Source organism: Varroa jacobsoni, unplaced genomic scaffold (genome assembly GCF_002532875.2).
Source record: "Varroa jacobsoni isolate VJ856 unplaced genomic scaffold, vjacob_1.0 contig02187, whole genome shotgun sequence".
Taxonomy (NCBI): domain Eukaryota; kingdom Metazoa; phylum Arthropoda; class Arachnida; order Mesostigmata; family Varroidae; genus Varroa; species Varroa jacobsoni.
The window spans coordinates 41,707-60,116 of NW_019214775.1; positions in this window are offsets into that span (position 1 = coordinate 41,707).

Consider the following 18,410-nt stretch of genomic DNA (forward strand, 5'->3'; position numbering starts at 1 on the left):
AATGCTTACAAACGCTGTCTCGGTATTTTAGCCGTTCCCGATGAGATTATATTATCATATTAATACTAAACGATGAATAAGGAATAGCATTTAAATATACATGTGGACCTTCTTCTGGACCATAGTAAACAGCAGGCTGTCGACACTCTAAGCCAAACGGCGCTAAATTTTCCTAATATAATCTACTACGACGTTAGCCTCGTTGAATTGCCTCCATCCACAACCAGTCGGGTTCCTCGGTGTTATGTATGTGTATGTTATGAGGTTTCAGGTATTGCCAAATTGACCACGTCCGAACCTCACATCCAGTTACCTATCTGACTTTGGTTACGGTGCAAAATATTCTATAGTTCGATAACAGCAATCGCGGGCAGAAAATATCATCATAGATGCATCCTCGCTGAGCGTGCGAGGTGTCGAGAGACCATGGAACATCTCGCGCGACAGACGCCTACTGCACACGTCATACTGATGACTTGACAGATTTAGTCGATTCCTTATATTTCGTTATTTCTGCTTGTTATACTGTCTAAAGTGGCTATACTATATAATCGAGTGGGTCAACAATGGTAACCGCCAATGTCAACTAAAACTTGTCTACTAGTCCAAGAGGTTCTGGCAGAATATTGTAAATAGACGGATGCGTGAAACGCTAACAAGATTTAAAGACTACTTGACGTACCCATTAGGCTAGACAAAGTCGACGTATTTACAATATCTCGTGAACGCATGCATATACATGTACGTTGCTAACTCGAAGGCTATAGCCTACTAAACAGTATTGACCACAAAAAAAGTTTCTATAGCTTAGAAATGTACTCGCTATTGTCTCTGCCCTGCCCTGGAGTTTATTTCACATTTATCTATCGTAGATCGGCATTAAGACGCATGTAGTAGACACGTTGCCGTTTCGTCGCCGCATTCACTGGCACGCTATTAGCATCATCGACCTGAATCCGTACTTTATAGGTTTCGTTTTAGGAAAAAATCATTCGATAACTTGTGCTACTTAGATACGGTTGTTAGTCATCGTCACGACCTTGACTTATCGTCATCACAGCAAATTCTATATATATATATATATTTTTTTTTTTTTTTTTTTACTATTGTGCAATCCGAACGGCAACAATAGTAACAGTAAATTTGAATCTACCTTTGCTCCATGACATACACACACACATTTTAGTCTATGACTCGGTTTTAGGTTATAGCCAATATTTAGTCTCACATCGCGCTAGCAGACGCCGATCATGTTCGACCTATTATCACACTGCTTTATTCATGCCAGGTTTCATTTGAATTTACCATTTCCAGGCAGCAACACTGATCGATGTGTACTGGGTACGAAGTAAATTTGCAGCTCTGTACAAGTTTGCAATTAGCAGTAAATTAAAGAGCTTGAAAATATATAGCTTACGATCGGTGTCACTAACGCTGATGCAGTTGTCCTTCCGAAACGGATATCATCTTCAGTCGAACATTTTCTATCGTCCACAAAACTCACATCGTCAAAGTAATCCTAAATAACAAAGGGCTCCCTATACACACGTGATACTATCGTGGAAACAGCACTTTTTTTTCAAGCATTTAGTTATGATTTTATCGACCACGTTGGAAGGAACGGACGATTTCGGCTTTTTATTTCCACAGAAACGATCAGCACAAAGTGGGTTGCCGTTTTCTTCGGACAGGAACGAAGGTGGTTTAAGGGGGGACGTATGTTGGAACATCTACAAGAGAATTGAAACGAAATTCAATATTTCCATAGAGCGAAAGTACAGGAAGCACTTATAGTTAAGCTTGTAGAATGAAAATAATGTCACCAGTTTTGAATACATGAAAATTAACCTGCCCGTGCGATGCAGCACACCCCAAATGCTATCATCGAGACTCGAGCATTTTGTGATTTTATTGTTCCACAAGAATCGAATCGTTCAGAGGATCACATGCCATCAGCTCCAAAGTAACAGTGGACGTGGTGGCTTCCGAGAACGTTTGTCTTCCTCCAGGTCTAGAGAAGACATTCTACAACAATGTATAAATGCTCGGAGCTTGTAACGTAATACGGCGCTTCGACATATCTATGCAGCGAACAGCAACAGTGGCGCAAATCGGACATCAAAGCTACATGTGGACTACTGCCACGGTCACCCGCGTACCCGAAGAACAACGATTGCCTGAAGACCGGAGGGCCCTCTCTAAGTGATCCCGACGGCTCCATTTCGCACGTGAGAACATTTCTTAGTGCAAATAGGACGACAGTCAATTGATAAAGTAATTTATATTTTAATCCTCATGGAACTAAGTGTCCCAGCATAGGTTGAAGGCAATTGGAGAACACTGGCGACACGAGATGTGTTACATTAATAAATAGATTAATGACTGTCGTTCGCCATTGGGTTACCTGACGTTTGACAGTCGTGGTGCGCGAAGCCGGCGTAAGACCCCATTGTCGACACCTTGGGCAAACATACGGTGAGATAGATTATCAGCGAAAATTAATCTCGATGAAGAAAAGAAAGAGGACATCGCAATGTAAGTTAGTGTGGTCAAAGTCGTCGTCGTCGTCGTCGGCAGCATACTTGATATTGTCATAATGGCATATGATAGCCGTCGTAAACAAGAGTGTAGTAGTCTAACGCTAACTCGAGTCTAACGCTACTTTAGCTAAGAAGCGAAGATTACTATTTGTTATCAATATATGACGCAATTAGAAAAAAAAACAATTGTTTATCCATAGCTGATACTGAAACCAAATGTTTCGAGTTACAAGTGTGGCACCGTTGTTAGGCGTTCCCTTGAACGGATGCATAGCTGGTAATGGTAACATCAAAACTAAAATCAAGCAAATACACCGCCAATCCACAATTTTTTTCTAGATAAATTCAAACTCGGCCAAAAGTCATCATCCTTCTTCCTCTTCGGTTCTTTTTGCTTGCCCCTGTTCGTTTTTAATTTTGCAGGCCTGCATAGCCTTGCTAGAATAGCTGTGCGCTTGATTGCAAAAATGTTCTACAATGGCAGGTTATGTCTGTACTAATTAACTCGCACGCATTCCTGGCAATGAAACCCGTACCGAGTATTACATCGGTGTTAAATATTAAACAATAGAGTATCAGAATTGGAATAGGATGACTATGCTTACATTCCAATAGGCCTCCTCTTGTACATCCACCTGACCGTGTGTAGGATCCACTTCGAAGTTAAAATTTACTCGATAAAGACAATGTCGGCAGATGAAGCTAATTCAGTGCAGCTAGAAATCCAGGCGCGTGGCTGGTCGAATATTTATTTCAGCCACTTTTATGATTTGGAATAGCAGTATGGACTCAGGTATACTTGGGTGGCTTGTTTGGTGTCAGGAACGAAAGACGTGTGCTATTAAAAGGTCACACAATGGTCCTTTTAGTAGGGCAAAGTTAGCAAGCACGAAGTAGAGCAATCACCATGCACGGTTACGCCTGAACTTCAGGACATTGTTCACCTTTGTTTTGGTATGGCAAAAGATTGTTGACACATGTGACTAGCGCAAAAGAGCCGTCGTAGTCTTATCATTAGTTTACTAACATGCGGCTCTCGATCTTATCGAAACTATGTATTGAAATGCTTTAACAAAGCAATTTCAAATCGCTTCTTCGAATTCTATTCGTGTTGGGTCATATTCTGTAATCAGTACGTGTTCCATCTTGCAGGCGCCTTCCATGTTCTTGTGACGCACTCAGGTAAACACTAAAAAAAAATTGCCCATGAACGTCTGTGATGCTCGCGTCCATATCATGGGTCAGCCATAGGAGCGTCAAATGCTGCTATATTAAGTCCTGTTTAAAATAGCAGGAGACGTCTCTTCGCTTTTGTTATTGATGGGTTGCTTCGTGCACGTAATCCAGACCGTATCCGCTTCGCAACGAGCTGGCAGGTTTTTACAAAAGACGACAGTGCTAAGCGTAACCACGACAGTGCAGAAACAGCATTCGGTTAGGAATAATGGTAAGCTGCCTTCTGCCTTACGAGATCCACAGTAAGCAGAGATCAAGGTCTAAAAATAGATGCAGGTGACACTTGAAAGCCTACTTAAGAAAGCCTACTTAACACAACAAATTTTAGCACTTAGGTTTTTCGACCATTGTCAGTTGATAGCCGATCGATGGGCATGGAGCCTTTAGGTAGAGGCCGTCTAAAAAGGGCTTCCCAATATGATCATACCTTTCGAATTATCCTACAGAAACAAACAGCAATGATCTAGTCCAGATGGTAGCTAACCATTTATCGATAAGCATATATTTCAGATCCCGGCATTGAACTCAGGAATCAGTTAGTGATACTTTATTAGCTTTTCTATGTCGCAATCGATAGTTTTATGAAATTATGCTGATGTATCCAAACCAGCATCTACAGATTCTGTGCAACAAGAATACTATCATTTTCAATGCTGAAAGGAAAAGTGCTTCCATCAATAAAAGCTATAGAAAATTTTACGAATCAAACACTTTGTAAAAATCCGCCATAAACATATGTATCCTTTCTAGGTGTTGTTTATTGTTTTTGATGCCTACTGTTTCACCTTCATCCTAAATAGAAAACGATTTCTCCTTTCTACTTTTTGACTCCAGCAGTAGAAGCCATTTAGCGTCGCGCTAGCGTCCTCTTTAGCGTCTATCGGCCCCATTCCCGATTGAGAGGCGGTCGCGCAGATTCGGGTCGGCCATTCACCCGAAGTGACGCGGTTGAGGCTGCTGATGACATCGAGGCCGTCGCGCTCGCGTGTACACCGATACCGGGCCAAGGCAGGTCGTCGTCCTCGACAAAAAGCGTAGAGTTTCGTTGTCAAACGATATGAAACGCTATAGTTTCACTATGGCGCTCTAACCTAAATACGACCTCAATGTAGGGAGCTGCCGGTGGTTGCCGTTTAATCGTGGTGGAATGTCACTAAGTAACTTGTCTTGTGTTTCCTTTAAAATCAACTCCATCACTTAACACTCACATAGGCGTCATGGAATATTATAGAAGTGAAAAAATGCCTAGGACCCTTACTAACCAACAATAAAATTAGACGGACCTAACAAGAAGCCACAATCTACGAAGGACCAACTGGCAAGATAACCCCATTTTAGTTTTCGCTCGGCAAGGCTTCCTGTTGTGGAGCTTATACCATTCCGGTTCTTGTGAACTCCGCTGAAGTTCTTGACGAAAAGCCTCATCGTATTTTTGTTGGGCGAGCATAACAGAACCTACCCTATGAGGCAATAAAACACTACTTCCACGTATAGGCTAAGCCTAGGAGACTAAAATGGTTCGTTTCTTCTTCGCGCCCTAAACTTCATTCAGGAAATCTGCACTATGTGCACAACGTATCTTCCCAGCCCATCCCACCGCTGTAGTCTTCGGTCATGTTCATTCGCTTGATGACCCCAACCCAGCTAAACCTGCAGAGTTTGCAACATAGAGTTAGCGCAGTACCTCGCAAGCGCTCGGAGGAAGTCATCAAAACTGTTCACTCACCTTTTGAGAGTTTAGTGCATTTCTGACATGAAATAGGATTCAACTACCTAACATCGATAGTGAACGTCATGCCCAAAGAACAGCTCTCGACCAACCGAAGACACCCGAACAATCGGGAAGGATCAGCTGAAGTCACCTCAGAAACCCGCACGGTACAGGTATTGAAAATGCATTTTCTAGAAGGAGAGAAATAGATGGACATATCGTCCTTCTGATGCATATAGATTTTTCAAGGCTCAATCGTTCAGTAGTTAAGTAGTTTAGATGAAAAATTTAGTGTATAACAGCAGTTAAATTTGAGATTGGCAAGTCAAATATCTAATTCTTTGAGTGTAAATAGGTACGAAGTTCTCACGTAAACAGGAAAACTCATTGAGCCATAGGCGTGCGCTGTTGAATAAGATTGCGGACGGCTTCATAGCTAGGTTTCCCAAGGCCTCATTTTTTGATGTGTCTTGGCCTCTTCTCCCGACCTGAACCAATTGAGCTGAGCTGAGCAACACCGACGGATGTCCAATTGTGGAAAAGCTTCCTATGAGCAACTGATCACTCTTGTGGTTTGCTTTATTTTTTTTTCGCTTCCTGGTGACAGCGGCATAACCATGCGGTGAAATGGAAAACGGCCGGGCGATATTAGGCACACATAACTAAGAAAATTAAGGAATCAGAAGGTTGCTGTCAGATTTGTTAGAAACAGTATTGAGCAGCCAGAAGCATTCCCGCTACTACCGACGCGCTGCTCGATTACGGAACATTCTCTATAAAAAAAATGCAAATAAACTTGAGTTATATTTATTAAGTCGAACATAAGAGGCGTATACAATATGAATAAACCATTGGATTAAGCGACTACGAGACGTAGCTCGTACGATTTCTATGCTAAAGCTGTTATAACTGGCTTTTGCAGTTATCAAGTTCTATGTTATCTGGTTACAATTTCCATTAACGACAATGTTTTCTTAACCGTGCAATCAATTTTATTCATTTAAGCTGTTAGTTGACTTTCGCTGTACTAGTACTAGTATACTTGATGCACGTTCCAACGTGCATCACGTATACTAGTACTAGTGCAACGTCAGAATATTCTGACCCAGATATATATATATGGATCTAGATATCGTGCATAATTTTGTTCCGTTCCAACAGGACGGCTTTCATAATTTGTCGACATTCTCTACTTGTATACGAGTAGTTGCTGTAAGAATCTATCGTAATATTATTATGATATCGGCACTGGTGTTTAGGTGACTAACAATATCGCTCAATGGTACTACGCTGATCGCCTACGTATTTCGATGTTTCTGTTGGCCGGCAGATGCACGTATGCGTCTCTTAATTTTCTTCATGGTTCAAGGAAATGTCTTATTTTTTCGATACTTATTTCTCTCTTTTTTAATCTGAGGTCGTTCGCCTCAACTTAGATTCGACAGCGGTGACTGAAGGAGTTTTCGTACCTCTTCAGCTGTGCGCACCTCTGCTATTCCTCGCCGACCTTTTTACATCGTCGTTATGTCGCCGACCTTCGGAACGATGCACCCATAGACACCCAGACTGACGTACGGTCACATACAAACTATCCTCTGTTTTCGAACCGTGATACAGCTTCTGCCACAGCAGAAGTAGGAGAAGCAGAAACGCGGCGGTAGTAGTAGCAGAAGCATGGGGCTGGGATAGGCCGACATGTCGCAGTGGCAGCAGCAGCAACGATGAAGCAGGATGTGTAGGCCGCACATGGCTTATGGGTCGGAGTCGTAACCTTGAGGGCGTTGACTTGGGGCACCATGGACCAACAGTCGATCCGCAACCCTGATCAGCTCAAAGGGCCTGCTGTCTTGGTTCGCATCTAAGCTAAGTAAGAAACAGGCAAGCAGGTTGGCTTGTCCATAGGTTCGAGTAGGGGTTACAGAAGTCTCTAGGCGTCGTCGCTACCTTTATCAATATTTCTGCCGGCTGGTGCTTGGCCGCTTCTGCTGGCCGCGCTGCTGCGTGGTGAGATATACGTGAATGTGTGTAGTAGTGGCAGTAGCAGAAGTAATTTACTGCTTGTGGACCTAAATGAACAAGAATACTTACTTTTGTTGTTGCTGTTATCATTGTCGCTGTTGTTGTTACTGATGCGTGCCGAACGAAGGCCAAGGGTTCAATGGCACCGAAAAAGGACGAATCAGCCTGCTTGATCGGGCCAAGTTTTAGCGGAAGATTACGAAAGCCTGAATATCTGAAGGGCGCAGACGGTGAAGTGCTGCGCGTTACACATCGCTACTGATTCTTTTAACCGCAGGCGATTATTCAAGCCTCTTAGTTTCTAACCGCAACTTTGAGATCGAAATTTGTTTGCTCTGTAATATACGAAATGGTATGTATGCAGAGTTGAGTGGAATGTATTAACTTAGGGCATCTACAAGTTGCTTGTCCGGAGAAAAGAAGGTGTCGAGTACGTTGTTGCAACTACAGCCTTTGCAAGTTAACACCTGCTGTCGCCATTATGTCTTCTACGGAACACTCCATAACACTGTTAGCTCTATTCTAGAATAATTTATATTACCGTTCGTATACTGATATTAATTATATGATATAATAATTAATTATCGTATACTATCATACCCGAATATTTATATTCATGATCGCATACTCTGCACGTGAATGAAAAAAAAAATTAAATATTTAATTGTCTTCGATAAGCGTATGTCTTTGAAAGTGTACTCGTGCAACTAGCATACGGTATCATAGATTCGATCCAATCCCAAGTTATTAGAGGAGACTATGGTTATTTTCGAATCTGTTGTTTTTTCACGTACTAACAAACATACACTCGTTTTAGGAGAATCGTCAGCATCTCGTTCTTGGCTGCATGATCTGACAACGCTCATGCGTCTATTTCTCAATTAGTTTTTGAACCGTAGACGCATCCAGGAATGCCTTAAGGCGGCATGGTGCGATGCACCTGTAAATAACTAAGAAAGTAATCAAGCAGTGGAAGTAAAAGGAACGAACAAAAGAACGAAAGCGAAAACGTCCTTCTCGATAATCTTTATTAATCAAAAAATATGAGCCTGCAGAATTTCATAATAGTAACTTGAATATTTTTTTTTTTTAACTCCTCGAACGTTGGTACATAATACAGGAATTACAAGAAACCTATAGGTAGACTCCCTGAATCAGATAGTCGTCAGGCCCGAAAATTAGAGGAACGATTGAAATTATGTACGCGGCTGCTGCTTCTGCCACCATAACGCTCTCAGATTTTGGGCTTAATGATTTCTTTCGCAATGTCAGATCACGAGACGACGCATAGTCTTGTGACCTTGTACGCTGTGTGATAGCCTTAAGCGCTGTGAGCTATTTCCTCATCGTTATGCACGTTATTAGTAGGCCACCGCCAACATTATCGGTAGCTCCGGGCAGCGTCGCTATATCGGAATATGGTCACCAAGGGCAAATTGAACCCAGTTCAAACTGAACTCACTGAAATCTAGGATCCAATTTTCATTCCTCATCAGTCTCAACGTCCCAGCCAAAAAAGCTTGATAATAGCACTCCTGCAGCGTCTAAGGCCTGTAGCGCTTATGTATCAGCCCTGCTCGACAGAACGTCGCAGCAGTGACCTATTTGTGTCGTTCGCTCTTCTGAGGGCTAACACAAAGCGAGGTTGAAGTAGTTTTATCGCCGGCCTGCTTCTTGGGCCTGTGGTGCCCATGAGCATTCGCGTGAAGTTTGAAAAAGAAAACTTCAGTTACGCCAAGAAATGACAGCGAAGAGATGATTGCGCGCAATAAACAACGATGGTGGGCGGCCGAAAACAAAAAAGAGCAAAAAGTTGATGTAGTACGTTTTTCAATGCTGGGCATCTTAAACAAGAAGCACAACCGGCCTTGACCAAAGCCGGCATAGGGACTGCGTTATCATCACAAGGTCGTCAACTGCGGCGACACGGTTCAACGGTGTATCTCAGAGGCCCTGCCATTATTATGATTATCATCTTTTTTCTGTCCGCTATACCATCACATTACCTAAACTAGGTGCATGTGATAAAAGCGGTTCCTTCGCGCTTCGGTAATCAGTACTTGCGTGCTAGAAGGTTTTTTACAGCACACTTTCGAACACTTTTCATGTGCGCTTACATAAAGGACAGGAAACGTTTCATATCAGCCGGTGCAGTCAAGGATTTAATTACTTATACAATTTTTTAAACACAACAAAATCGATACTATAGATGTAAACACTGAAAGTAAATTCATTTATTTACATAGGCACCATGCCTATCTTTGCAGCGTCCGTTTCTTGGAAACCTAGTAAGGTTGCTTTCAGTGAATTCATAATTTCATCTCTTTCATCTTATAGTATAGAATAATGTCATTACAATTTAAACAGAAACAATCACGACATTCTGAAGCGATCTAACGAGCTTCCAGACGCAGTCCCAGAACAGATGAGGAGCTCTCTTTATTAATGCCAAAACAACATAATAACAATAACAATCATAAGTATTCCTCAGTCAGTTCAACAAAGAGACCCGGTTTTATTAATTGCATAAACCTTAACCTACCGACCTTCCTCGTACGTCCTATAAAGCAATTGATAACGAAGGATAGAGTTGGCAAATTTGTATTGAAGATGCCTGCGGTCTATTCGAGAAGGCCGTTATGTGAGCGGTCCGTATACTACTACCTTTTTCTTATTGTTAGTAGAAGTGCTTATTTGACATTTAACAAATGGAAGTGATAATAATTCAAGACTAGAGACTATGCTAAGTCTGTCATCGAACCAAAATTTTTTTCGCTCAATGCTAAGAGAGGTAAACCTGAAATAAACCATAGTTAAGTACCTGTAAAGATCATTGAAACACTAATATGATAACTCCGTATAATATGATAAACAGGGGACAGACCCGCAAGAAAACAACAAAAGGCAATATCAAGCCCGGGTTCCACTGGGAAGTTCAAAGTATACTCAGTAGCCATCTGAGAATAGGCTGAATTATTTAGTTTGCAAAATTTGGCTGACCGACAATTTAAAGATATAAAATACCTCTTTATTGGATCGTCTTCACCAGCTCTATAACTTCACCACTGAAATAGCCAGTCTTCCCGAAGATGTAATTATTCAAGCTAGAATTTTAAAAGTACTAGAGAAATACCAAAATAATGTTCTTGCCTTTGAATGTAAGGGCCATGCATGATAATGAAAACTTTCATTTCACATACACTCATTATTACTCTTAAATCAGCTTTCCATGTTTTTTTCGTTTAATGATTATTATAGTTTTTCAAGGTTAGTTTGTCCGCTCTATCTATCTAGGATTCTAAAGGCCGAACGCCAGTCCAATGAGAGTCTTCGCATTAGTAATACCATCCAAACGATGGATTCTCTTTATTTGTTTGTTTGTTTATGAATACAGCGATGGGAATCCAGCAGGGCAGTACGTCAAAATTTAAATGTTTCTGAAGTTTGAATGATATCTATTGTGTAATGTATATCATTGGCGAAGTATAAACTAGCAACATCTGGCTTTCTAAATACTTCACGTACTGAATTTATCTTAGTCAACGAGAATGTTACTTGTGTAAAACTACAGCAAAATCTTCTGCCAACTTTCTCTCCCAAAATTTCTCACTCTGAAACGAAAAGTGCCGCTTCCACAGGATGCGACACTCATCCGATACTCTGGCAAATATTAATGTGTTGCTTCGAACTGCGCTCCATTATTTTTCTGTAATACACTTCTGTTTGTTACTGACATACACTGAGCTCAGATACGGTGACGGAGACCTATGAGATGAGGTGAGCTTGCGTCAAAGTACCGAAAGTCAAAGAAGAATTTTATCTATAGCTTTGAACGTTTCAATGCTTTTTTGAAGACGTCATCCAACGAAAGCATCGTCTATCTATAACCCTTACGTTGCTAACTGTTGACAATAAACAGTTCCATTTGTTCGCTACTTTCCCTGAAGACAGAGACCGCCCGGTGAGCAAAATCTGTGCTGGCAGATCGGCTGAGTTCTGCCACTGTGAAAAGATGGAGCGAATCGAGTGCATTGCCCTCGAGGATGGAGGCCGTTGACTCTCCTGTTCAAGGACGAAGATGATATGGCCCAAGGCCGCTCTGCGCCTGGTGTCACTCAAAGCAGAAGCAGGCAGGGGCTTATTTGCCTGCGCGCAGTTATGAATGACCTGCCTGGCCGACTGAGAGGCGCTACCTTGCTCCTTCAACAAAGTTCGGCGTCACCCAGACATCTTAGCGTATTGCATCACGTAGAGTGTCTACCTCCAAGTAAAACGTTCTTCGAAACTCCAACCTGAAATTTTTCGCGTAGTCATAAATATCGGCATTTTGGAAATTGCTACAACATTGCGTCATAGGTTGCGGAGTATTACGAGAAAAAAAATTGGGCTTTTATATGAAGACAAAAAGTAACGCTCTAAGTTCTTTTGCTAGTCGAAGAGACTAATTATATGACTAGTGTAGTAAGTAATTAACGTAAACCTAAAACCTAGAGATACAGTACAGCATCTGAATGTAGACACGCTTCGTTTTAGACTGAAAGGCAGTTTTCCGAAGCACTGCCTAACGACTTGAGCTCCGGACATAAAACTCCATATTCCACCTTTTTTTTTGTTTATGATTAAGGTCAAGTTAGAGGTAAGTACGAGTTTTCTATAGCTCTGAAATATGAACTAGGGCACACTTACAAGATGCTGAACCATTCTTTATAACGTCTATTTCAGTATCTGAGATAAAAGGATCTGCTGTGGGTATCAAGTCGCGTATTTCGTCTTTTTATGAAAATTCCTACTGTCTTGATCTCTTAGGTTTATTCGATACATAAATGTAAATTTAAAATAGCGGCCATCTCACGTGCCACAGGACAGCCAGTTGTACCATACCTCAAGTCAGCCTGCCGTTCATTTGGCAAAGAGGATTTTGCTTGTCGGTATTACAACCTAAAAATTTCACGGTAACTCAGACACATCATGGACTTTAATAGGCTGTGAAGGAAGGGATGTGTCTATTGTTCCTCTCATCCCATCGCTGTGCTGTCTCGAATCGCGAGCAACGGGTACTTAAATAGGACTTCTTATTAAATGCAGAGTTTTCTTTTCCAGTAGTGGCCTTTCCCTCTCTCATGAATGAATGTTTGGAGTGAACCTTCCGGGTGTATCGGACAGCGATACTTGCAAGCAGGCCTACTTTGGCTGATAAACCCAGCAAGTAAGCTCTTTCTTGCATCTTGCATTTTGCTCGTCGACGCTCCACTCGCCTTCGTATACGTCGTTAGAGAGTAAGTTACAAATTACCAAAGTACGGTATAATAAGAACAATTATGCTGTTAAAGTCGATAATGTGCTTGTAACACGAATATCCTTGCACTGAATTAGAAAAAAATCAGAAAACATAACAAGGTGTACAATACCGATATTTGGATATTTCTTGAAGTGGCTTTAGTGAGAATCAAATCATTTTTTGCTTGATTATAATAAACTAGAAATTACTTTAATAAATAGGCCAGTTTTGGTGTTGGCCCTAAAACAGAATGGATAATCTATGTACTCAGCGTTGCACTCGAACGACTATAATATAAATGATGAGAGCGTTTCGTGATCACCTATCTGCGTCAATAAACTCGTTTCCCTCATAGAGAATGCGCGAAAAAAGTTCCGAGAGACCTAATTTACGTACTTTTTGCTGTCTCCCTTTCCCTTAACTCTCTCGCTCCCGGTCGCTGTTCTATGCCTATTTTCCTTCGTGGCTCGAACAGAGACCGCGTTACCAGCCAGCCCTCCCTCAGCCTTGGGTAGAAGTGGAGTTCCCCGAGGCCAAATCGGTCCTTCCGGGAAAGGCCGACGTCGCCATCTTTCCAGGGAAACAGCTTTACAACCGCCGCCGCTGTTTCTGCTACGGCCGCCGTTGCAGCCGCTGACGCCGTGGCGCGACGTACGTAACCTTTCCTTTTTCGGCCTGCTGCGGGCCCTACTTCTTGACTCTGTCCTGATATTTTATCCAAAGGAGAAAATAGTTCGGCTGCCTTTCTATTCAAGAAGATTTTTTGTAGTGTTAGCTTTCGCAGTCAGCTATACTTGTATGTATGCAGATACCTTTGTACACAATATGTTCGATACTCAACAAAGAGTCCATGTATGATATTTAACACGCTTAATATTTATCCATACATGCAGATTATATGTAAATTGGTAATAATCAATTTTTAAGAAAAGACGGATATATTTTTCTGAATCGTTCAGTATAGCTTGTTGATGCTTGACTAGTATTTGTATGCTGTTGAACTGCAAACTCACTGTGCCGTTACTCATTTAAATCCAAGATGAATTGGCATCGCATGCATGGATCGGAACAAAAAACAGCCGAATGTCTGCAAAAATGTTTGTATATAAAGATAAAGTTTCTTGTCAATTGTAGCTTCTGGGTGATTTCGTCAGTAGCATTTATATTCGCTAGCTCGTGTCTTCTTGTTTTTTTTTCTTAGCCTAGTTTTGGTCAATTCTTTACCTGTGTCCTCTTAAAGGTCCCCGATAATCATCTTTACCTTTGCGCTAGTTATTTTATTTCAGGGATTCAATGTTTACCTGAGACGCAAAGCTGGATGAGTCCGTCCGATGCACTCATCTCACTTTGCAACCTCCAGGTAAATTTATTCAGGACAAGCAAGAGCCGAAAGCAGATTCAACTTGTATTGTTGCCAGCTATTAATATCAACCAGTCATAGTCTGTCGCCTATCCCTTTATTCATGGATTGGATGTTTGGATCTTTCCCGTTTAGCGTAGCTTTACCGTACGCTCTATTACTCTCCGGTTTCCTCTTTATCGAAACTCTATCTCGTTGGTCCTCTCCCAGTATTTCGCTATCATTCTATATCTCCTCTGGCCTTCCCCGACCGTCAGCAGGAGTCTCCGGACCGGTGACGCCCACGGCGTTGCCGCCATCATCGGTGTTTCCGCCAGGATTGTCCTTGGAACTTACTTTTCCGTCATCACCAGAGAACAAAGGGTCGACTTTCCGGTTGCATATCTGTCTCTATCGTGGTCACTGAGGCGTGCTGCCGCGACCTAACGCTGTCTACATATAGCAACAACAAGGAACTTCGAATAAAAACGGCACAATGACGTCTGTGACCCCGCCTATTGTTTTCCGAATTGTCGCCATCGTAAGTAGGTTTCAACACTGTGCATACCCTAAACAGTCATTTTTTACTCCTCGTCGCTTACTGTCATACGTCGTTATTGTGCGTGCTCTTCGTCACGTCGCAGTAGGTCGTCGGTGAAAATAGCGTCAGTTTCAGTCAGGCGATTTCGCCTATAGCCACCCAGGCACCTCGCCGCCATATTGGCGAAATGTATACGTATTCCAGTCTCCTTATAATTTGGTCGTCGTCGTTGTGGCATATGTTGTTGTCTCTAGGACAGATGGCGTTGTTTACTTGTGCGCTTGGGGAGCATCATCACCGGCGATGCCACCGCCGCCGTGGCCACCTGCGTCTTGAACAGCACCGGTGGTTGTAAGCAAGAACGAGATGAGCCCTCTGGTTCCTTGTAACCCGCTCGTTCAGTATCTGTTTGAGCTGATCGTTCCTCCGTCTGCCCTATCCTCCTTGCACCGTTCCACGGAGTGGCAGCACTAGTTCTCTCCCATCCTGTCCGGTAAGGAGAAGAGGAGAAGGGCAGGTATGGGTTAGACATCCAGACGAGGGAAGGAACGGACTGGCGGGCGAGAGCGAGCGGCTGAATGAGTCTGTCTGTCTGTCGGTCCGCCTGTGTTTATCTGTGGAGGGGAACAAGGATGGGGCAGCGGTGACGGCCGACGCCGGTCGGAGCTGACGTCATCCGCGACCTTGCCAGTTCCTCCGAGCCGACACACACAGACGGACGCGTACGAGGACGCATACATACAGACGCACAGATGCAAACATTTACCGACCCAGTGGGACAAACAGGGACGCACGACGGCTGCAAGCAGCAACGGCAGTGTTTGAGTGTAATGACGGCGGCGTGGGTCGTTTATAAATGCAGCGTTTGGAAAAACCGATGCTGCGAAGGTTTAGCGCCACTTACAAATACAGCCAAGCAGAAGATAAACGCAAAAATTGACACTGGATACCTGAGCGTATACGTATAGCATATGTATGGCAATGCGATACTTATTGGCTACTTAACCATTTACTAATAAAATAGATTTTGCCAGAGAAACATAACAAAATCCAGTGTGGAACGAATTGTCTGCACATTCAGCGCTTCCCTATTTGCTAGGTGTTGTAGTGGCAACGCGTCGTGTCAAATTCTCCCTATAGGGAAGCGACCTATGAAAAAGGGGGTTTTTTAAAGGACGAACGAGGAATACAAGGCCGAACTTCAAGTTGGGCAAGGCAGCGTGTCATGAAGTATCAGGACGTCTAAGGTATTTGTTTGAATTAGACAAATGCCGCGGCGACGGCGACGCTTCTGACAGTGACGGGGGTACGATGACAACGGTTTCTAAACTTGAATCGACGGTTGTCACAACGTATACACATGCTTTGAGTTGAATGAGTATATGCGCACCTATAAGGCGGCACACAGATGCGCACAAGAGAAAACACTTATCATCATCAACTTACGTACGTTGATAGCTAATCGTGAAATGTGCTCAGGGGCAACCAGATAAAGGGACGGCCCTTACCTTTATTTACTTACAGATGATAATATCGTTATTGTTTGTTGCTATACAATATAAAAGTGAGACATGACCTGGTTGTTGCTACAAATACGTATTAAAAAATGGTCATTGTAATAACAATCATTATAGTGATGTTCGTAGCGGTGCTGGTGGGGATAGAAGCTGCTTGGTGCAGCGGCTAATGTCACATGGTTTAGTGCGGCATTATGACTGACGCTCATTGTGATTACGCGTTGAATCGTCGAAGGTTTTTCGGACGCTGCGTAACTATTTTAGCAACGGCTCCTGCAGGGCGTTGGCGGCGGCGGCGGCGGCAGTAATACCGGCGACCACAATCGCCCGACAGCAAGCCACACGCATGTAAACCTAACCGACGCAATGACCAGAGGTACGGCAAGCAATACGATATAAGACAACGATATCTGTTATGGGAAAGAAGGCCATAAGGAATACGCTTACAAGCCACAGCTAAACTGGTTGAAGTATACGTAAAACTGTAAATCAACAAGTGCCTCAAAACAGCGTTGGCGGTAACTGTCGCCGTCGAACCCCCGCGCGTAATCAGCGCTACAACGTAGACGAATCACAGTCTTCTCGGTGCCAGATAGGAGAGGACAGCGGCAATCGAACAGAATAATAACCATATTAGGAGAATAGGTAACAATCGGTAGACTGAACATGGATAACTTCACTGATACAAGTAGACATGAGAAGGATAACGACGATACAGACAAAAGTAAGAATGATGGGTAGGCAAAGAGATCTATAGATGGCAATAGAGGATATCATCCTAACAGATAAGTGCTGCTGCTGCTGGTCGTATTAACGACAGTCACTCGGCGGAGATCATCAAATTACTCCCAGTTTGAAAAATTCTAGGATGTTATATTCTGAAGGCAATTATCATAGCGGGTTCAGCGCTTTTGAGGGCACTGAGTCTAGTACCTTCTATCGCTACTAGTGCTGTTTTTTTTTCGCCGTCTGACGCTACTGCTGCCATAAGGCTAGCCAATGGCTGAGTTGGAGTTAATGGGAGATTACTCTAGGAAGAACGTGTGGAGGAAGCTCCAACAAATCCCGGTGGTGTAGTCGTCTTCGTGCGATAATAGCGCCAATAGCGTTACAAGCGCATAGGCGCTTCGGAGACGCATCGTTTATGCAACACGTGGCCTGTTACGACCCAACGAAACTCCATAAAAGCGGTGGTAAAGTGTTGACAAGCAGCGACTTCCTAAGAAGAAAAAAACGAAAGTAAACGAGTCGCTTCGATTATCCGAGCTCATCAATTCCTATGAAGATCATTGTGCATGTATACATAAATTATCGTGTTTTATTGATAATGGATCAGTAAAAATAATTCAGTAGACATACTTGCCCCCAGGTATATACTTTTGCCAGCGGCTAGAAAAGTCATTATTCTGAGGGACGGACTCAAATGTGACGAGTACGATATAAGCAAGTTTCATGCAGATTGAAAACAGGTAATATAATAATATCAATATACATAATTAACAATAATTATAATAATAATTATTACTATTAGAGATACCGACAAAAGCGGTATTCGGTAACGACGCAGTAATAATATAGAATTTAGACTGTCTGTACCAATGGTAGCTATTGGAAATTATGAGAATTTTTTTTTAGGTTTGTGATTGTACATACGGATAAAATAAAAACAACAATTATTCTTATCGTTTTGGTAAATTCTATTAAATATTTGAATTCCCTTTTGGACCAAGCGCGTTCTGTTTTCTGACAACGCATGTTTTTCACGAGCTCAAACTGCAGGGGGCGGTCTAAAAGTTCACGAAACGTTTTTCTTTGATGTCTATGCCCAGTGCAAAGCGTTTCAAGATACGAACGACTAAACTATTTTAATGAAGAAATTGTTATAGTTTTCCTTATAATTCACCTTGTGTGTTAGCGTTTAATCAGAACTCGCATTAATTTATCAGTTAATCTCGAATTATATAGTATAGAATGAAGCTATGAAGCACCAGTTGCTGCCGGTCGGGTTTTGCTCCCCACGATTGGTTTCGCTGTTGTTGTTGTTGTCGGTGGCCCCTTAGCTACTTTACGTACGTAATACCGAGTTCAGTGTTGTTGATTCGATTGACTCTGTTGTGGGAGGTGTGACAGTAACTTCCCTATCTGTCTGCCTTTCTCACGACCTCCAGCTCTTTTTGGCTTCTGGGCATCGTCCTCGTCGTCGTTGTCGTCGTCGTCGTCGTCGTCGTC